Below are 22,840 nucleotides of genomic sequence, written 5' to 3' on the forward strand. Positions count from 1 at the left end.
ACTTGCCACTAGCCAGTGGCTTGTGATAATAGATTCCTTGTGAGAAACAAATGGTGCACTGTGTGTATGTTAAGAATTGAGGTGGCTGGTGACTTTTTATGAACATATAGTAGCTTGCAAATTGAAACATTTATCCCTGGCCTCATCACTCAGCCACAATGGAGTATGAGATTAGGGAAGGGCAAGGTACGGACTTGGCGTCACTGGTGGAAGTGTCATGGTTCAGCGGCCCACCAAATCCCCAGACTTCTTCAGTTATCTTGCAGCAGTGCCCAGAGTTATCACTTTGCTTAGGGCCAGTGGTACTTGGATGGCACATGTGTACAAACTAGGATCAAGAGGCAAAATGCGGAGCCAGTGGAGGCGTCCCTAAAGGTAAAAGGGTGTAAAAACTGACCAAAGGTGCAAAAGCGGAGGGAAGCATGGATCCAGCCCTACATTGACTTCAATGCCATGCACTCCTGCCCAAGTTTGCAAACTCGCGGGCAGCAGCAGTCGGCTGTGGCGCTGGTTTGTAAATAGCCATGGCAACAGTGTGCCCTCCGCTTCATTCTACGGTATTCAGAGCACGCACCTGGTCAGAGTCCTGCCTCACGCTGGATACTCCAGGAACTCTCCAGCATAGCTTTTCATTCCTAAAAACAGAAAAGACATCACAATTACTTACTACAGTAGTAGCACCCTAGAGGCGCTCACTTAATATTGGACTGGATGTTTGGGACATTTTAGAACTGTTTTCTGCAAGACTTAATGTTTCTGTATTTTATGAGATCTTGTACAACTGCTATTTGCATAAACCCAACGTCACTACAATAGTTTGGCAAAGAAATGGAAAATGCACATTACATTTTACACTTCTCATAATACATGACCTCGTTTGATTACTTAGTTAATGCCCTGCTGCACTTGCAAACTAATGAAGAGACACACTGCTTCTCTGTTCATCATCATGCTGCATAATAAGCTCAAAGGCCACTATGCAGGATGTAAAGTGCCTCAGCGCGTCCAGGCGCCACCCTTTCTGCGCAGCCAGGAGGAGCCTTGCAGCTGGGGCTGAAAATTTGGGGATCCACTCTTTCCACCCGAACAGGTATATAAGGGATTGCAAATGCATTCATCTCCACGAGGAAGGCCTAGTGCAGTTCATAAGCATTAAAATGTAAACATGTCATTAAGTGCGAATACATAATCCCTTCAGAGATTCCGGTCACCTACGCCCAAGATAACAAGTGTGTATTATTACAATTAACCAACTCCCCCACCCCCATGGAAGGCGAATGATAAGCCTTCCAAGAGTGACAGCGCATGCTAAGGGACGCCTAGACCATGGCAGGATGTGTGCAGGTCTTTCAGCAGTCCCCCACCATTCCAGTAAATGTGTTGTGACCGTGATGGGAGTCTCCCAGCAGCCTGATGTACCGTGATACATCCCAGCCATGCAGTGTGGGAGGCGGCCCATGAAGAGGCCCGGATTCACGGCCAGCGGCAGCTGGTGGATGTTTCCGGTAGCAGGCATTAATAGCTCCTCTGAGCGAAGGAACACAAGGGACAAAGTGCATTAAGGGTTGGCGAGTGCGGATACTCACTCACATTTTATTTTTAAATCTTTATTTCTTAAACAGTGGGCCTCATTACACGGAAGGCGGTGAGCCATGGCGCTATTAGCGCCATGGTTCATGCCGGTAAAATACCGGCACCGCCTTGGCGGAAAAGGGAATTACCGCCCCATTCCAAGTTGGAGGGGCGATAATTCCCCCTTCCACCATTGCCCTTCCCCATTCCCATTTTTGCCCCATAGGGCTCAATGGGAATGGGGAAGGCGCTAATTACGGTACCGCAAATTGCGGTACTGTAATTAGCTCCCTGGGTCCCTTTGCGGGTTGGTTTTTAACGCCTGCAAAAAGCAGGCGTTAAATCCCCCAACCCGCAAAGGGACCTCGTAGTAAGGCGGTAAGGATTTACCGGTACTGGTAAATCCTTACCGCCATCCGTGTAATGAGGCCATTTATAGTGTAGTTAACCAAAAGAGACAACTGGCATTACAGAGTCCATTTGACACGTGTATGGAATTCCATTAACAGCAGTACCCCCATGCATATATCCCAATCAGTTCATGGCTTATGCATGGCATCACCCAGCGGTTGCATTACCCCCTCCATGGTGGGCACCAGCCAGCTATACTCTTAAGAGGACTTCATATAGCCATGGGTCTGCAAGTCCCTGGAACCATGGACACATCACTCTCCCCCCTTTCATTGACATATATCAAATCTCTCAACCGATCCTCGCTAGTAAGGGTGGATTTCCAGCGTGTAAGGATGCCACACAGCGATAAGACGAGCTATGTTAAAAACAAAAAAATAGACCTATGACTATCGGCACTTTACCAGCATCCCCCAGTAAGTAATTAAGTATCGGGATAGCCAAAGCGCGCCCACTAATGCAGCAATCTCTTGCCAAAATGATGAAATCAGTGGGTATTCCTAATGCGCCTTGAAACACGTGTATAGGCGCGTTATAAATGCTGTATCATATCATAACACATGTGGAACGAATCTGCCAAGTCTTGCCACATTTACCACAGCCACCACTGACTAGGAGAAAATGTAGCCAATTAGGCAGAGGTGCAATGCAACTGGTTTAGCACCTTAAACTGTATTACCCGGTGTCTAGCTCTCACAGAAAGCTCCTTAGACCGTAGATAGCATCGCCCCCATTGCTAAGACCCAAGTCCTGCTCCTTAGACCGTAGACAGCATCTCCCCATTGCTAAGACCCAAGTCCTGCTCCTTAGACCGTAGACAGCATCTCCCCATTGCTAAGACCAAGTCCTGCTCCTTAGACCATAGACAGCATCTCCCCATTGCTAAGACCCAAGTCCTGCTCCTTAGACCGTAGACAGCATCTCCCCATTGCTAAGACCCAAGTCCTGCTCCTTAGACCGTAGACAGAATCTCCCCATTGCTAAGACCCAAGTCCTGCTCCTTAGACCATAGACAGCATCTCCCCATTGCTAAGACCCAAGTCCTGCTCCTTAGACCATAGACAGCATCTCCCCATTGCTAAGACCCAAGTCCTGCTCCTTAGACCGTAGACAGAATCTCCCCATTGCTAAGACCCAAGTCCTGCTCCTTAGACCATAGACAGCATCTCCCCATTGCTAAGACCCAAGTCCTGCTCCCTAGACCGTAGACAGCATCTCCCCATTGCTAAGACCCAAGTCCTGCTCCTTAGACCGTAGACAGCATCTCCCCATTGCTAAGACCCAAGTCCTGCTCCTTGGACTGTAGACAGAATCTCCCCCATTGGTAAGACCCAAGTCCTGCTCCTTAGACAGCATCTCCCCATTGCTAAGACCCAAGTCCTGCTCCTTAGACCGTAGACAGCATCTCCCCATTGCTAAGACCCAAGTCCTGCTCCTTAGACCGTAGACAGCATCTCCCCATTGCTAAGACCCAAGTCCTGCTCCTTAGACCGTAGACAGCATCTCCCCATTGCTAAGACCCAAGTCCTGCTCCTTAGACCATAGACAGCATCTCCCCATTGCTAAGACCCAAGTCCTGCTCCTTAGACCGTAGACAGCATCTCCCCATTGCTAAGACCCAAGTCCTGCTCCCAGTTTATCGCGTCCTATGAAAGATTCTGATTCTCCGCTTAATGTGCATTGATTTACTCATTGCTGCTCCCGTTCACACTGCCACGATACTTGGTGCTGCACATACGTTCCCCACAATACCCCGCCCTCTATTGTACCCCAAGGCCTAAAATAAACCATCAGCACTGCCACTTCCATAAACTTTACAGCATGTAGAATTGATCCCCACCCACGTGTGCACGCTATGCTCTCTTATTCCCAGGGACTGAAATAAACAACCCCCTCTGCCCCCCCCCTCCCTTCTTACCTGTACTAGAACGGATAGGCACAGCATGCTATGCCACCAGTTACCAGGTAGCCCCCCCCAAGCCCAAGGCTACACCTGGGAGCCTCATTCACAGAAGAGAGCCGGGGCGCATCCCTTGCAACCCTGCTTCCACCTTCAGTAATTCCATCCCCAATGCTATGCCCACTTCCACTAGCTCAGGTAATAACCCCCTCAGGTTGTCCCCAACAACACCCTGTACCACCAGAGCACAGCCTCCCGCAATCACCCCCATGGCAAATAACATACATCTCGCTCATCCTCCATCCAGCAAAGTGACCAGAGCTCACACAACACCATGCCTGGGTGCTCCTCAACTCCACAAACTCAGAGCCAGAACTCTCACCACCACTACTGCCATTCTCCAAACCACCTCTGGAGCCACCACAACGAGATCGATGGCTAACTACCACCGTGGCAATCACAGCATTCTGTCAAGGCAACGTCTCAGCCAGCAGAATCACTTAAGTGTGCACTCATCAATGTGGGATCCCTGGGTGCACAGGCAGTTGAAATGCACAACCTCATCCTTGAGTCACACCTTGATGTCCAAGCTACTACCGAGTATTGGCCTCACGATGCTTCCATCCCCTCTCCCCCAGAGCCATATCACCCAGCTACTTGATCTACAGATAAGACCGACTAAATGGGATAGGCCAGGGGAGTAGGCCTCATTGCCAAATCCTCCCTAAAAATCAGGACCTGCCCACTACCACCCTCCCCAGGGTATAACATGCTACTCCTCAAGCTGACCAATGACCCTCAAACTATGTCGTTTTACTGGCTCTCGATCTATAGGCAACCAAGCAGGCCCATCCTCCCCGATCTCGACATCTCACTCTAGATCACACCATTTATGAAACCCTTCACCAAATGCATCCCTGGGCCTGGTGCGCTATATAAATAAAAATACAAATCATTTTAGGACACCACAACCTCGGATACAATGATGCTGCCAACCAGAAAGCAACTGTGCTTGCTGCTGCCCCCAACACCATGACTCACCCAACTCTTAACAGCCCCCACCCATTCTAAAGGACTGTATGGGAGGACTGGTCCAGGAGACCCCCCTCCCCTGCCTCTTCTCCCCCGGTGAGGTTCATGGTTCATCAATTGTCCTCCCCGCCACCAGGGCCCAGGTGGTGGGTGGGGCACTGGCTGAAGACATTGACCAAACCTGCTCAATTTAGCTAGGCCCTGGAAACCATTTTGTATAATAGAAATGTCTTGAGCCCTGTGCACCGCCGCGCGGCCCCCACCCTTGGAGAGTATCTCTTATCCCTGTGGCCACAGCTCCCTGGCAGATCCGCTAAGAGCCCGTTTCCACGAACAGACGGACATGAGCTAGTGTTAGATACCAACACTGTAACATTTCACCTTCCGCAATGTATCGCTGTTTCCAGCATGACCCGGCCAACAGGGCCGGGGTGGAAAAGAACTGTAAAATGGTCCCCTGACAAAAGCAGAGTCCCCAAATACTAATGAGCAAACCACTTGTGATGAAAGCGTTCTCTCCACAACCTCTCTGACTAAAAAACCTGTAAAATATATGAAAATGGCAGAATGGGTGCTCATATGGCATTAGAGATAAAGCACCCACATCCATGTAGCTATGCGCAAATGGTAAATGCGTCCCGGTGGTTTTTTATGTTGTGTGTTGTCGAGAAGTCTGCACCCCACGGTCCCGCGCCAAAACTGAACTAATGCTGCTAGAGTGCAAAGGAAGACAAATGCAACCATATTGAGGGCTCATGTAAGGGGTGCACGAAAATACACCATGCATGTGTCCAACCCCACTATGTACCACTGCCGCCAGTCTCAGTGCCGGGTTGCTCCTGCGTGCTCCACCAACCTTACTATTACCTCACTTACCGTGTATGTGTAAACATATAACAAAATGTTGTAGTTGTTAAAAACGTAGTGTACAAGTAATGTGCTCAAATGGGCCATATGGATGGAACTAGCAATGTCAAAAACGTGAGCTTTGGAAAGACTCAATGAGTATTGTATATTATTTGAATGTTTATGTCTCTTCCACCTAAAATCTGCAACACACGAGGAAAATACCTTTGTGAGCACACGCAAGGCCATTCCCCCTTCCTCCCAGTGAAGCCGGCCAGACGAAAAAGCAGAGGCCTGTGCTGCCCTGCTCCACCTCCCCCAACTCGGCTGGAGCCGCTTCAAGCATTCACAATTCCCCGCAGCACCCAAGGCCACGGCCTGCCACCTGAAATATTTACAACCCAGCAGTAAACCCCGGCCTTAAAACACAGATCCAAAGGCGCCCTTTCTTAGGCTCCACGACCCACCGGCTCACCTTAGGTTAATGGCCCCTGTAAAATTAGGACACCCAATATTATGGCAACATTACAGGAACACATCCATAATGACTTCTAACAAGACATGATAACACAGACCTCCTGTCCCATGCCCCGAGACCCAACCCCACAACCTCTGATACCCGGTCAACAGGACGATGGTAACCATGTATTGATGAATCGCCAACAGACTCCACTCTAGGTGCATTCCTCCTGTGTTGCGTTAACCTGTAGAATAACCTATTGGAAGATTTACCAGGCCCAGCCCAACCCACGAGGGTAACCAGTGATGTCCTCCAACCGCAGCAAACCACATCGCAGCAGCACCTATAGCTAGTCGTCGCCACCCAATCCCCACAAACTTGTGCCTCCTATAATATGTAGGTTCTTATGATGTTTTTTGTAAATATATACGCCTGTCTTTGCTATTGTCAGACAGAGCGCTCTCAGAGTTTGCAGAGTTCTTTGCATGCTCTATTTTGATTGATAAACTCCCATTTAAGCTCACCCGCACTTTGTCCTGGCCATATTCCCATCCTGCGAGAGTCCATTATTGTCTCTCATTGTGGGGTGGATTGTGCTATCTGGGGACGCGTGCCTTCAGTGGTGACCCCGAAAGCGTGATTTTAACTTCTCTCCTAATATATATATACCCCTACCGTCCCCTTTGGCACAAAAATCTCTGGTCGAAAAGGGATACGCACGGTGCACCGGCTCCGGGAGGCTGCCCGCCAACGGCGACCGGTACGCTCAGAAGTGCGCACCCACCAGAGAGAGGGTACGGGATCCCGGTTGAAAAATCCCCTTTGAGTACCGCTGCCCGGAGCCGGGACTGACCATTGAGCAAACGGCAACACTGCCTGGACGGACCCAGTTTCAGAGACTCTCGGTTCAAGACGGGCACGTGAGTATTGAGTGCGAGCGACCATAAAGGGAGTAAGGGAATAAATATAGGACAGGGAACGAGGCTGGTTGAAAGGGGGGCACTTTGGGTCTACTAAGGACCATCCTAAACTTTCTTTGCTTTTTCTTTGCATATGGCTATTAGGATTAAGAGGTGAACAGAGATAAAGAGACGGGAACCTAGCTCCGCAAGGGGGTGGAAGGCGGCGCCGCATAGTGCTATCTTGACTAGTACTGGGAATATATGAAGAAGTGGAATATGAGATAAAGGTGTCTGGTAAAGGAAGACACGGAAAATACATTAGTGACTGCTACTATTTCTATTTTTCTCTCTGGGTTTTCGGGAAAATAAAAGCGGGTTAGTACAAACAAAGATATAATGTAAGTAGATAAATAGTTTTACATCAAAATTAGGAGACGAATATATATATCAGATTAAGACGGACAGGGACAGTTGGCAAGGGAGGAAAGGGAGGACAAACTGGGCTGTGAATAGAGTGCTGCTTATGAGTGTGTATGCATTGTATATGCCAGAACATACTTGATATAATAAGTGTGTAAAGGTGGTCAGAAATACGTAATTGTGGTACGGTTACGGTAAGTGTGACCAGGAGAAACATCAGAAAGAAGAGTGTAATGTGGTACAGTGAGTGTTCATTTCCTTGATCTGCTGGGTTCAATTGTCGAAGTTATTGATGGTTTGCTCTTGTACGTGCCCCCTAAAGAGTATAGAATAGAGGCTGTGTGCAGCCATTCTCATACTGTACAGGTGACGGGAAAACACGCCAATGCTCCATAAGACATAAGTACGAGAGTTCACATGGTGACACGCTCAAAGAGACAGACATACATAGAGAGGTACACTAGCATCCAGTAAGTACGAAGTATGGGGGCAGAAACACCCTTATCACATATTTGATAGAGCCTACCTGGGTACACAGAACGGATTAAGAAATATCATGACCAGTGGATCACAGAGTTGAAAGGGGAAGGATTACCTCAGATATGGCCCGAAGGGGGATCATTTGACAAGGGTGTTATAGATATGGTAGCAACATGTATTTGTTTGAAATATAAGGGGAAGCAGCTACACAATAGGAGAGAAATATTAGACCTATGGAGACTGTTTGAAGAAATACCCCCACCTAAGAAAAGGGAATTAGATACTGACCTACCATCTACTACTGACAACCCATTACTGATACCAAAAGATGACAAGGTATTGCCAGAGGGGAAGCCCCCGATAGAGGTAACTAGGCTGTACCCAATACTAAATAAGCCAGTGCCCGCAGAGGGATATAGTGACCCAACTTATGTACCCCCAACGACAACGACGACCACTACCACTCAAGGGCCAACTGCACCCCCACCATATGAGAGTCATAGGGAATGAGAGCAGGTAAGTACACCAAGGGTGGATATAGAGAAATTGACAGGAGATCTAGAATCCAGACTCTCTATAGCCAAAGACGAGCTCTCGAGAATAAAAATTATATGCGAGCGGACTGCAATCAATGCCGCTAGATCAGAGCCTGCATCAGGAGCGCAGAGTGAGAATAGGACATTTGGAGAAGGATGGAAAAAAGGAGAGATACTGTTTAGGATAGAAGAAGAACCAACACGGATAATTGAACTAGGGGGAAGAGAGGGGTGTAGTGGTGATGAGTTAAGGACGACAGGAGGCAGAGAGGAACTATTGTGTGATATAGGGGATGACTTAGAAGAAGGTGAAAGGCTAAGTGTGGCAATGGGTGGGGAAAGCGAGGAGTTGGATGGCGCATGCTCAATGAGAACGATGGACGAGGAATGGACAGGGCGACTAAGGAACAGGTTGGGAAAAATGGCGCCATTAGGAAAATCAGGAATAAAGGTGAGTGCAGATACAACGGCAAAGGGGAGGTTTCAACTCCCATTAATACATAGAGGAGGAGGGAGGCCGAATTACATACCCTGGGCTCAGATGGATAAGGCCAATTTGTTAAAATTATTGCCCCCGCTATCAGGAGGGGCGAGCAAGTGGATATATGCCTTTGAGAAACACACAGCCGGGGTACCTCTAACAATAGGTGACGTGAAGAGTTTGCTAGTATCAGCAGTTGGGGATCAAGCAGACAGAGTATGGGTAAAAGCTGGCTTCCCGGGAGTAACGTTAGACTGCGATCGTCATGATGCTGCCTCTTTCAATACAGTACGTGCCAGGGTGTGGGATGCCTTGCGGGAAACATTTCCAGATACCCCAGATTTGCAGTCAGTAATGCAATGTACAATGAATGACGGGGAAGATGCTATGGATTACATCTTTCGGGACCAAGAGATGTGGAGAGCCGAAACGGGCATGCCCTGGTATCAATCAACATCATTATTCTACTTTATAATAAAGAGGGGGCTCCCAAAAGAGGTACAAAAAGCACTTCACAAAATAGCAGGTATTGAAGCAAAAGGTTGGCCCAAAATTCAGAGCATAATAGTTCACCACTGCAAACGAATAAAAGAAAGGGAAAAGGAGGTGGCGCAGAGAAGATTGGCAGACGAAGCGAAACTAGTACAGACAAAGCTGGTGATGGTTGCCGCATTAGTAGCCGCGCTCCCACACAGCAGGGAGGGAGATGAGGAGGAGGAGGGGCTGGTAGCAATACAAGGGAGGATGGCGACGAATTGGACAGGAGCAGGGCAGAGGCATTGGAACGAGAAGGAGCAGAGTGGAGGTCTGCAGTGGCAAGAGTGGGCCCCTCGAGGGGGACGAGGTGGGTACAGGGGTCAAAGAGGGGGTGGACAAGGGTATGGGGGAATGGGGAAATGGATGGCAGGGTCCCAGAGGTGCACAAGGAAGTTTTTGGAACTGCGGGAGGTGGGGGCACTTTTCCAGAGAGTGCAGGAGTAGACCAAACAGCGGGTTTCCAGAGGTAGAACACTATGGCCATCCTCATCCGGGAAGCCCATATGGTCTCCCAATGGAACAGCAACAAAGGGACCCAGGGCAGGGGTACCCTGAGCAACGGCAGGGACACCAATACAGAACACAGAATCACCCAAAGAACAATGTCACTATGCACTACACCCCAGGCAATCCTTTTGCGACAACAGCAAATGGAGCCCCAGCACCAGCCCCCTATAGTGGGGTATCAGTAGTTTCAGGGAGCGTGTTCAACCAAGGGGGGGAAATGAGACACCCCGCATAGGACAGCCCACAGAGAACACTTGCGTGTCCTGTCCTATCTACCACCTACGATGCAGCAGAGGAACCATTGGTAGGGGTGCAGATAGGAGACAAGCAGTTCATATTCATGGTGGATTCGGGAGCGGAGAAATCATGCATCAGGGAGGGCCGGTTTCCGTTATCTAACCGGAAGTTAGAGACGCAGGGGTTCTCTGGGGCTGTAATTGAAGTTCCTTATACAGAAGCTTTGGATGTGACAGTGGGGGGTAAAACTGTAAAAACACCCTTACTGTATTACGAACAACCTCCAATAAACTTGCTAGAGAGGGACCTTCTTAGCAAGCTTAACATGACAATATCATTCACAGAAAGAGGAATAGTGTGTTCAACACCAGGGATATGCCCATTACGTGTGATGCTGGTAGTACAGGCACAAACAACTGCTCCGGAAATACGTGGCCTGCCAGTGGATGAAAGAATGTTTATTGAAGGTTTTAAAACACTGGCCCAAGTAGTTCCTGAGCTAAAAAAGTTGGATTGGAGAATACCCGCGGAATTCATCTTCCGCCCAATAGTGCGCCCAGACATAGCACTAGGGTCAGTGGTATCATTAGACTTGCATGCTGTACAGGTGTCAGCGAAAAGGATTGCAGTAATTGGGATGGACATAGATGGATGTGAATGGCGCACTGTACTGTGCGTCAACGCTAATGTTGCCCTACGAGACTTATCTGATGAGGATCTCTTCTCTGATTCAGACAATGATGGTGAAATAATAATGGAAATAGCAATGCCCTGTGACATTTTGATTCAGGCTAGGCAAATTCCCGTTCAATTGATGGCAGTAGTGGGAACACAACCGTCATTTTTTGACAATGACATGCGACTGGTGCCAGGCAATTTGTGGACAACAGGCCCCCATGATGTGGGGTTGTTGCATGGAGTGACGCCAGTGGTCATAAAACTCAAACAAGGGGCAATCCTGCCCCGAGTAAAGCAATACACATTATCCCGTGAAGCTGAGGAAGGGATAAAAGAGACAATAAATGCATTATTAGCTCAGGGAATAATAGTGCCTTCAAACTCACCATGCAACACCTGTATCTACCAGATTAAAAAAGCAAAGGGAGGGGCTTGGAGGATGATCCAGGATTTACGCCCCTTAAATGACGTCATACAGAAAGAGTTCCCTTTGGTCCCAAACCCTGCTTCGATATTATGCAGTATCCCAAAAACGCCATCACATTTCACAGTGGTCGATTTGAAAAACGCATTCTTTTCTATCCCCTTGGCAGAAGAAAGCAGATACCTGACAGCATTTACATTAGGGGGAAAGAGGTACGAACATTGCAGTCTACCACAGGGATACTGTGAGAGCCCAAGTATATTCAACCGCATACTACACGAAGACCTGGGTAATTTATCAGTTGAAAGCACAATCATTCAGTATGTAGACGATCTGCTCGTCTGAGCACAGAATGAAGAAAACTGCAGAAAAGACTCAGTAACACTCCTGTCACTGCTGGCAAACAAGGGGTACAAAGTGGACAAGGAAAAGCGACAGTACTGTCAGGAAGAGGTCTTATACTTCGGGCAGCTGATATCGAAAGACGGAAAGAGAATAATCCCTGACAGGGTAGAAGCAATAAGATCAGTAAGAGAACCCACAACAGTGAAGGAGATGCAGACATTTTTGGGAATGTGCAATTATTGCAGAGCATGGATATTAGATTATGCAGCATACACGAGACCATTACTGCAAGCACTCAAGGAGGCACAACAAGAGAACAGGAAAATAGAATGGTCAGAAGAGATGAGCGACTCATTCAAGTCCCTAAAAGAATTGATTTTGAGTGCTCCAGTACTGGCCAACCCTGATTATGAACGCAAGTTTTTCCTATTTTCACATTGTAAGGGAACACTCATGACAGCTGTACTGACACAAGAGACTTCTCTAGGACACAAACCGCTGGCTTACTATAGTGGCACCTTGGATGTGGTGATGCAAGGACACTTTGCATGCGAGTAATCTCTCGCCGCCGCCGCATTCGCCATTGAGAAAAGTGCCACAATAGTAATGGGATGCCCTGTCACATTGTTTGTGGAACACTCATTATTTGCAATACTTGAGAGATCAAAAAGCACACTGACCACACAACGAGCAACTGCCTATGAGATAATATTGTCGAGCGCCAATATCCATGTGCTACGATGCAGGACAGTGAATCCGGCAACATTCATTACAGAAGCATGCACACTGGAGGACATGCAGGAACACAATTGTGCAACTTACACAGGGGAAAGAGGGGAGGTCACGGTGGTGTGCGAGAATGCCCTGAACGAGGGGGAGGTGTACTTTGTGGATGGGTCAGCATCAATTGACATGGACAAGGGAGAGAAACATGTAGGGTTGGCAGTGGTGAGGTTAGAAGAAGGTGAGTATGAGACCCTAGTGCAGTATCGCCTTCCATCCCATTTCTCAGCACAGGCAACGGAACTCATTGCCTTAATAGAAGCACTACATGCAGCTAAAAGTTGTGCAGTAACAATATACACAGATTCATCTTACATGACGACAACAGTACATGGAGGTCTGGCAAGATGGGGGCGGAGGGGGTTTCGAAGAGCAGATGGGACCCCAGTACAACATGCAGAACTACTGAAGGAGTTAATTGAGGCCCTAAAAGATCCAACAGTGGTAGCAATAGTGAAGTGCCAAGCACATACGTCCAACACAGACGTTGTGTCTCTGGGGAAGCTTCTCTGGGGAAGCCAAGGAAGCTTCATACTTTGAAAAACATGAAACAGGTGAGTACATGCTGCAGCACAAGACAAATGAAGAGCTCCCAGAAGGATACAATGCGATGACCATATCACAAATACTAGAGCTACAGGAATGAGCAAGTGGCGATGAAAAGATGATGTGGGTAAAACGAGGGTGCAGCCAATCAGCAACAGATTTACTATGGCGACAAAATAATTCAGGGAAAGTGGTAATGCCAGTGAAGCTATTAGAAATAGCGTTTCAGCAATTACACTTTCCAGCACACACCACCAAACAACACATTGCAGCAGAAATACAAGAGGACTGGTTCGTGCCCTGCCTCCAGGAGCACATATCAAGATTGACAATGGAGTGCACAACGTGCCAGATATACAATTCCGGAATGACGTTACGTACACTCAGGGGAACAATTCCAAAACCAGTAGGACCCTTCTGGGAGTTGCATATTGACTACGCAGATATGGGAGAAAGGTGTAATGGGGCGCGCTACATGATTGTGGTTGTATGCCCATTCTCAAGATGGGTGGAAGCAGGCCCATGTGCACGACCTGATGCTAAAAGCGCTGCAAAGTTCCTAGTCAGGGAAGTATTCCCGCGCTGGGGGATTTGCGACGTAATTCGCTCAGACAACGGCACTCACTTCGTGAACGCGCTCTTCAAAGAAGTGACGACATTATTGGGAAAAGTAATGGCGTGGTAGAAAAGATGAACGTACTGCTGAACGTACTGCTAAAAGGAAGATTGTCCAAATTGTGTTTCTCATTAAAGAAAAACTGGATTTACTGTTTGCCCCTTGCGCTGTTTGAGCTGAGGAATCAGCCAAGCAAGGACCACCATTTGTCCCCGCACGAAACCGTGACCGGGAGACGAATGCACACAGCACACTCCCCACTGCGCCAACACTCAGACGCGCACAGAAGCGCTGCGATATTGGGAGAGGAGTTCACAGAATACCTGAAAAAGCTAACTAGGGCAGTGCGCGCAATATCAAAGCAGCTCTCACCACCATTCACAAGGGAAGAAGGGAACACAAAGGAGTCCCTTACGGAACCTGAAACACCGGTACAACTCATGCCGGGAGAGTTCATTTATGTCCGGAGCTTTGTGCGCCGGTGGAATGCACCACGGTTCCACGGACCATATAAAGTGGTATTTTGCACCCCTAAGGCTGTAAAAGTCAATGGCCTCAAGTACTGGATACATTTGACGGATGTACGAAAAGCATATAATAGCGTGCAGGAAGAGGTGGACGAGGAGGCACAGACAACAGCAAACAATGCTAATGAAAAAGATGAGTGAATACAAAAATGTGTGTGTGTGAAGTATACATGCCAGAGAAAATCGTTAACGAAAAACATTATATTACAGGTTATCTATAATGAAGTATTGCAAAAACAAAAAAAAACAAACAAACAAAAAAATATATAATAATAATAATGGGTTTATGTGTAAGATAATAATGTGAAGACTATGTATGTCGTGTGCTCCCTTCTCTGTACATCCCAACCCCCCTCCCCTACCCAATCCTATTCCCCTTCCATGATATCTTGGCACTGGTAGTGCCAACAAAATGTTTACATGCATGCACTTAATGCACTTTTATATCTCAAACAGGAACTACCATGGCAACTAACGGGCAGCCTGCAACGGATAGATTTATTAGATATAGAGAGTTTTTAGCTGAGAGATGTAGATATTCGTATGAGTGCGGATTGTCTGTATGCATTACATTATTTTTTACAATTATGTTCGGACTGGTTACGTATTGGTTTATAGCGTTCTTCTCTATCGAGATGAACGAGGGGGGAGGGATAAACGGAACTAATGTGACAAATGAAACAGCAATTGTAAATACTAAAGAAGGTGATTTTTTGGAATGGGATGGAACTAAACTGGTATGGGGATATTACACGACACCATCCAATGTTGCTATCAAGCAAAATGAAGATTTGAAGGAAAAAAGGCAAAACAGCACAACTCCCCCACCAAAAGTGTCCAATTACAATGCCCGCAGTCTGAATGATCGTAACCCCTCTGCTATATCCTGGTTATATAACACCCCCACCAGCCAGCCCGCTCCCGTAACCAAAAACACACTGATAGTTAGCATAGAGAAAGAAAATTAAGAAATGACAGCGAGATATGAAGTATTATATGATGATTGGGCAAAGGGGGGCAAGAGGGAGAAAGGGGGCCGACACTGTCCATCACCCATGAGGCCGGGAAATACCTTAGAAAAAGAAATAACAGACGGAGAAGGGAGGCGGGTAGGAGGAAATATGATGAATATTATGGGTTAGGATTAGACAAGATGGAAGACCCACGACACCCCCACCAGACAAATGCGGACATGAGTGCAACGGCTAAGCAATCAACGAACGAGAGCTGTTATGTCTGCTCCCTCATTCCCCATGCTTCAGGTACACCCAAAGTATTGTTACTGAAAGAGTTGCCTATTGTCGATGCCCAGTGTCTCCTTCATCTCACGTTGTGCAGAATTAAGAACACCTTCCAGGCACATTAGGTAACTTTTAGGATGCTGCAGAACGAAAAGACCTGTTACCCAAAGGCAGTGGTCTGTTTGGAGGAGCCATTTTTTATGATACAAGGGACACTTTTTTCGGACAACAAGTGGAAGGACGAAGAAATAATGTGCAAGGCTGAAGCACTGCGGGATGTGGCACCAGAGAAACTGCAATGGATAGAAGAGACATGCACACCCATATGGAAAGAACACATCTCAAAATTGACTTGGGTAACGGCCATCGAAAAACCCTTCAAGCTGCAGAAATAAATAAACTATGAACTGTGTTTCAAGGGAGACGGGAGAACCACCATGGGGGCAAACAAGAACTGTAACAAGACCCTCACCATCCCAGATATGAGAAAAAGGACAGCGGCCCTAATGGATACCTATTGGGTATGTGGCAACCAGGCATACCTACACCTCCCACAATCCTGGGGTGGCAGCTGTTCATTGGCCACCCTGCACTCCGCGCTAATGGTAATCCCGGAAAGCCACATTGATGGGGGCAAGGAGACGTAAGGAAAATCTCAACAGAATGGGGCCCAACCGACTGCAGAATCACAGGTATATGTCCTGTCCTCCGGAAACAAGGAAGGGGCGCTGTCCCGAAACAGACGATCATCGAACTACATATCAAAAGCATCATCAGAATTGCTGGCACAGATCCCAGATAAATATCGATTATTCAGCTCTGCAGAAACGTTCTTCGCCTCGCTCGTCCCAAGCATCCAGGCACGAGCAAATGCAAAGTGGCTCCAAATCACACGTTGGGAACTGATCCAATTGGCAAACGATACTGAAGAAGGGTTTAACGTAATAAAAGTGGAACTGCGAGCACTATGGCTAATGACCATGCAAAACAGGTATGTCTTGGACCTGCTGACAGCAATGGACAGAGGTGTTTGCTGAAAAATCGGAAGTGCCTGCTGCACTTTCGTACCTTCTGAAGACGCAGATAACGGCTCCCTGTCCCATGTGATCGAAGCAGTACATAACCTGGGAGAAAGAATGAGAATGGAAGGTGGAGCAGAAGAAAGTGCATGGTTCGACAATATCTTCTCCTGGGTCCCATCATGGCTGGGAATGACTGTCAAGTTTTTGATGCCAGCTGTAGTGTTCCTCCTTTTCATTTTTTGCCTATGCCAGGTGGGTCTTCGATGTTGTGCCAACGCAGTGCCGAATGAAGCAATGATGATGGTGACAATGGGCAACGCCCGCGGTACAATAAAAACTATGCAGGAAGCACAGGTACAAACGGGAACAGAATACACATCAAGATTCCAGATGGTGCCCATGTACCACGACAATGATATAGTAGATAAGTTATGGCACACTACAATTAAAGAACCCTGTGTACTTGAATGGTATGAGGAGGTGTGGGTTGACCTAGCAGGGGAGAGCGGTTGTATATACCTGACCTGTACCCCAGATGAATATGCTAGGAGAGGCGAAAGCCTGCGAGGGGTGTGCAGGGCATGGATGCCGATAAAAGGCACCCCTGCATGGGATGACGCTATAGCTGACGAGGAAGAGTGCAGGAGGTTGGAGGATTTAAAGTATTCGTTACTTAAGTAACGAAAGGGGGGAAATGTATGGGAGGACTGGTCCAGGAGACCCCCCTCCCCTGCCTCTTCTCCCCCGGTGAGGTTCATGGTTCATCAATTGTCCTCCCCGCCACCAGGGCCCAGGTGGTGGGTGGGGCACTGGCTGAAGACATTGACCAAACCTGCTCAATTTAGCTAGGCCCTGGAAACTTGTATAATAAAAATGTCTTGAGCCCTGTGCACCGCCGCGCGGCCCCCACCCTTGGAGAGTATCACTTATCCCTGTGGCCACAGCTCCCTAGCAGATCCGCTAAGAGCCCGTTCCCACGAACAGACGGACATGAGCTAGTGTTAGATACCAATACTGTAACATTTCACCTTCCGCAGTGTATCGCTGTTTCCAGCATGACCCGGCCAGCAGGGCCTGGGTGGAAAAGAACTGTACAATGGTCCCCTGACAAAAGCAAAGTCCCCAAATACTAATGAGCAAACCACTTGTGATGAAAGCGTTCTCTCCACAACCTCTCTGACTAAAAAACCTGTAAAATATATGAAAATGGCAGAATGGGTGCTCATATGGCATTAGAGATAAAGCACCCACATCCCTGTAGTTATGCGCAAATGGTAAATGCGTCCCGGTGGTTTTTTATGTTGTGTGTTGTCGAGAAGTCTGCACCCCACAGACCCGCGCCAAAACTGAAATAATGCTGCTAGAGTGCAAAGGAAGACAAATGCAACCATATTGAGGGCTCATGAAGGGGTGCACGAAAATGCACCATGTGTGTGTCCAAGCCCACTATGTACAACTGCCGCCAGTCTCAGTAGCGGGTTGCTCCTGCGTGCTCCACCAACCTTACTACTACCTCACTTACCGCGCATGTATAAGCATATAACAAAATGTTGTAGTTGTTAAAAACGTAGTGTACAAGTAATGTGCTCAAATGGGCCATATGGATGGAACTAGCAATGTCAAAAACGTGAGCATTGTATATTATATGAATGTTTATATCTCTTCCATCTAAAGTTTGCAACACACAAGGAAAATACCTTTGTGAGCACAGGCAAGGCCATTCACCCTCCCTCCCAGTGAAGCCGGCCAGACGAAAAAGCAGAGGCCTGTGCTGCCCTGCTCCACCTCCCCCAACTCGGCTGGAGCCGCTTCAAGCATTCACAATTCCCCGCAGCACCCAAGGCCACGGCCTGCCACCTGAAATATTTACAACCCAGCAGTAAACCCCGGCCTTAAAACACAGATCCAAAGGCGCCCTTTCTTAGGCTCCACGACCCACCGGCTCACCTTAGGTTAATGGCCCCTGTAAAATTAGGACACCCAATATTATGGCAACATTACAGGAACACATCCATAATGACTTCTAACAAGACATGATAACACGGACCGCCTGTCCCATGCCCCGAGACCCAACCCCACGACCTCTGATACCCGGTCAACAGGACGATGGTAACCATGTATTGATAAATCGCCAACAGACCCCACTCTAGGTGCATTCCTCCTGTGTTGCATTAACCTGTAGAATAACCTATTGGAAGATTTAACAGGGAAGATAATAATGCAATGTTGAATGACTGCGGTGTGCGTGGCCCTAGGGCAGAAAGTCAGGAGAGACATTCATCTCTGACACAGATCACGGTTGGCACAACACCACCGCCCGGATGAGCCCAGCTGACCTGCCAGGCCCAGCCCAACCCACGAGGGTAACCAGTGACGTCCTCCAACCGCGGCAAACCACATCGCAGCAGCACCTATAGCTAGTCGTCGCCACCCAATCCCCACGAACTTGTGCCCCCTATAGTATGTAGGTTCTTATGATGTTTTTTGTAAATATATACGCCTGTCTTTGCTATTGTCAGACAGAGCGCTCTCGGAGTTTGCAGAGTTCTTTGCATGCCCTATTTTGATTGATAAACTCCCATTTAAGCTCACCCGCACTTTGTCCTGGCCTTATTCCCATCCTGGGAGAGTCCATTGTTGTCTCTCATTGTGGGGAGGATCGTGCTATCTGGGGACGCGTGCCTTCAGGACGCATCCTCGATTGGATACTGACGGCCAATGCAGACATCCGCATATCCTCCACCGAACTGGTTCCATGGTCCGGCCATTTCCTTATCCTCTTCAGAGCTACACAAAATACCTCTTGTCCCGGAAGGATAGCTCAGCGGCAACGTGCTCGCCTTGGAAGCAAGACAACATGGAGCGATACAGGTTCAATATCCGGGTCCGCGCTTAGAAACTTCTAGGTATTAAGTGCGTTATAAATAACCTATCATATCAGATCCTATTCCTCAGAGCCTTATTCAAGTCGGTAACACACACAATCTGAAGCACAAGGATCTAAATTCTCTCCTTGCCTCTCTCAGCTCCAATAGCCCATCCCAAACACACTCTGCCCACAAACTGGCTAACCACTACCACGCCTGCCTGCTCCCGGTACTCCACCGTCAGGCTCTTATCAAATCTAGAATAACCAAACCGCATAAGGCCAACAACACCTGGTTCGCCGAGGATTTGGTACTCTTTCATAGGTGGTGTTGGGGGGGCCGGGGGGAAAGGCTCTAGAACATCTGTGCAAAAAATACCCCTCCACTAAGAACTGCCAGACCCTTGTCTGTGTGGATTCCTAGTATAAGAAAGCAGTTTTATTTGCAAATCTAAAAGCTACAATGATAGAGTAGCAAACGCTAGCTCAAACAGTAAAGGACGATTTCCAATTTTCAGAGAGCTAGAAACACTGATCCCGCCCATCGGCAATATACGTGTGGATAATGACTGGTGTACCACGATACAAGAAGCCCTCACTCAAAAAATTGAGTCACTACTAAGAAGTGCCAAAAAGGCAATTCTCACAAACAAAAGCACCTGTGCTTAACCTGCATTACTCCCCAACCCAGGAGCAAGTAGCAGCCTCTATCAGGACACTCAAACCCTCGAATTGCAATGGCGACTCCTGCCCAGCACACATTGTGAAGCTATGTGCTCCTTCTATCACTCCCCTCATCACTTGTTTACTAACATTTCTGGACCGCCTAGCCTACACCAAGGTATAGCAGTTTTAGGAGACCAACCATCTTCTTGGTAAAAGGCAATCTGAATTTCGCCCTAAGCATACTCCAGAAACGGGACTCCATCCGTGACTCTGGCAAGCTAGCCATCCTCCTCTCTGCAGATTTTCAACCTCGTTGATCACAACATCCTGTGCCAACACCCTGGCCAGCACTTCCACTTCTCTCTGGGAGCCATATTGTGGGTCCAACCCTTTCTTAGCGTTCGAACCACATGTGTGTTGATAGGGGAAACTTTAGCGGATGCCATCCCTGCCCCACTCAGCGTTCCACAAGGTTCTCGTCTCTCGCCCACCCACTTCAACACCTACACAAAACCTCTTTTGATCTCCTCGATGCCAGAAGGATAATTTAAACTAACTGTGCTGATGATACACAAATTCTCATCCCTCTCACAGGTGATCATCATGCTAACTTGATTCAAATCAATGCAGTTTCCAGCACAATCTAGAATTGTATGGCCACTCATAGTCTGTGCCTTAATGACTAAAGAACTGAGCTGCTCATAGTCGGGTCTCCACATCATTAGGCACTTGGATGCTACCTTCTCTTCTTTCTATATTGATGGCACTTCCATCACTGTGCTCAAGTAAACAAAAACATTACGAGTACATCTGGAAGAGGACCTATCCATGTCTGGACACATTGGGCCTCATTACAAGTTTGCCGGTCCGGTAGTAACGGTACCGGGCCAGCAAACTAAGAGTTGTGCTTGCAGGTGCCTTTCTGCCTGCCAGGTCTGACCTGGACGGCAGACCGGCACCCACGAGCACAACTCGACAGATGCACCGGCACCATTCATGAATGGTGCCAGTGCATCCGGCCTCCGCATTCCTATTGAGACGTATAGGGGTCAGATGGGAATAGGGAGTATGGGTACCGGCACCTGCCGATGGGTAATTACCAGGTCCGCCGGGGTCGGCATACCCCAGTAATTGCCCATTGCTGGTATTATAAAAAGTTTGGCGGCAGCCGCGCCAGTTTTACCAGCACGGCTACCGTCAAACTTGTAATGAGGCCCATTAATGCCCTAGCATCATCCACAGCCTACACAGCCATAACAATATCCTTGAGTAGACAGTTCCTCTCCCAGAGTAACTGTCTCACACTCGCAAGAGCACTGATCCTCTCGAAACTTGGATTACTGTAACATACTACTTACGAGTACCTCGATTGCCAATGGGCCTCATTACAAGTCTGACGGTAGCCATGCCGGTAAAACCGGCACAGCTGCCGCCGGAGTTACATTTTTTCCATCACCCGCGAATGGGCAAGAACCGGGTCATGCCCTAGGGCTGAATGGGAATGGGGATGTCGGATGCACCGGCGCATTCAGAGTGCTGCCGGTGCATCCGAGGTGCTGTACTCGCGGATGCCGGTCAGCCCGCCAGGAAAAACCAGGCGGGCTGACAGGCACCCGTGAGCATGGTGTTCTGGGAACTACGGTACCGGCATGCTTACTGGCCATTCTTGTAATGAGGCCCAATGTCTCTAAACTGTAACTGCTCCAAAATAAAACTCTACACACTGCCCTTGGTCTCAAACGCTCTGACCACATTTCAGCCTCCAGACGCAATTCCCACTGGCTCCCTATACAAGCGAGAATTGGATTCGAAACACTCTCCATTGCCCACCACAGCATATATGAAATCCCCTTGTACCTCAACAAATGCATCATCCAAACTGCCCAAGTACATGCACTTAGAACTAGGTCCAGCATCTCGCTGCACACCCCGCGTTACAAGTCCAAGAGAGCAGGTGGAGTCAGCTTCTGCGTCACGACTCCCATACTATGGAACTCACTCCCACCGCTCATCAGAATCGAAACTAGTTAATCTTATTTGTTTGATTACTAAGATGAACTGCTGCCTGCTGCCTGCGACCTGCGACCTCCATGTATTCTGCTGCCCACAGCCTCAGGTGCAGGCTATTACTATGTATTCTGCTCTCCTTACCCATGTAATGTGCGAACGCTGTGATACCTTCAGGTCTGGGCATTACAACATGGTAAAGAATAAAATGAAATGTTTTGAATTTTAAGCGAGTTTGCATTAGTCTGTACAGTTTGTTCCCCATATGCCTACCCCGTTCCCTGCGACTATTGCTGTTATAAGGTCATGGGTTTCTCACTCGTTCGGGAAGGAGGGCCAAACACTGTGAAACGCCACCTTCACACAGTAGTACTGCAGTCTCATAACAGGGGTGTGCCCTAATTTATTAGTCAAGTCCTCATATACCCATTGTCAGCCATCTTGCTTCATCCCATGCTCCTTTAATCTCATTATCAAACGAAGGCTGGATACCAGGGAAGTTCCATAGAGGAACAATTCTGTTATACGGTTGTCTCTAACTCCACTCTATGGAATGGTCTTGACCAGGCATTGACCGTGGTTCAGACCGGATCGCAAGTGCAGGAGCCAATATATCAATCACTGAAGATGGCAGACTTCAGTTCTGAAGGTGCTGTCCCATTTTTTACCACTGCCAACCTAGGGGTGTACCAATGCCCAGTAAATGCGCTGGTGCAGTTAAATAATAAAGCTCAAAATCAGGGGCTGCCAGTCCACCTCGCTCGTAAGACAGAGTCATTTTATCGCAGCAATCCTGGC

General features: G+C 48.1%; 1 protein-coding gene across 3 annotated transcripts in view; it reads right to left on the reverse strand.

Moving 5' to 3' along the window:
* Positions 1 to 22,840, reverse strand: part of LOC138564428 (zinc finger protein 135-like) — a 121,431-nt gene that overhangs the window by 89,374 nt on the left and 9,217 nt on the right. For all 3 annotated transcript variants that reach the window (XR_011300398.1, XR_011300392.1, XM_069642909.1), the window contains exon 2: positions 575 to 635. The gene's annotated coding sequence lies outside the window, so the exon portion shown is untranslated. The remainder of the gene's footprint in view (positions 1 to 574; positions 636 to 22,840) is intronic.

Source organism: Ambystoma mexicanum, chromosome 1p (genome assembly GCF_040938575.1).
Source record: "Ambystoma mexicanum isolate Mex_15411 chromosome 1p, UKY_AmexF1_1, whole genome shotgun sequence".
Lineage (NCBI taxonomy): Eukaryota > Metazoa > Chordata > Amphibia > Caudata > Ambystomatidae > Ambystoma > Ambystoma mexicanum.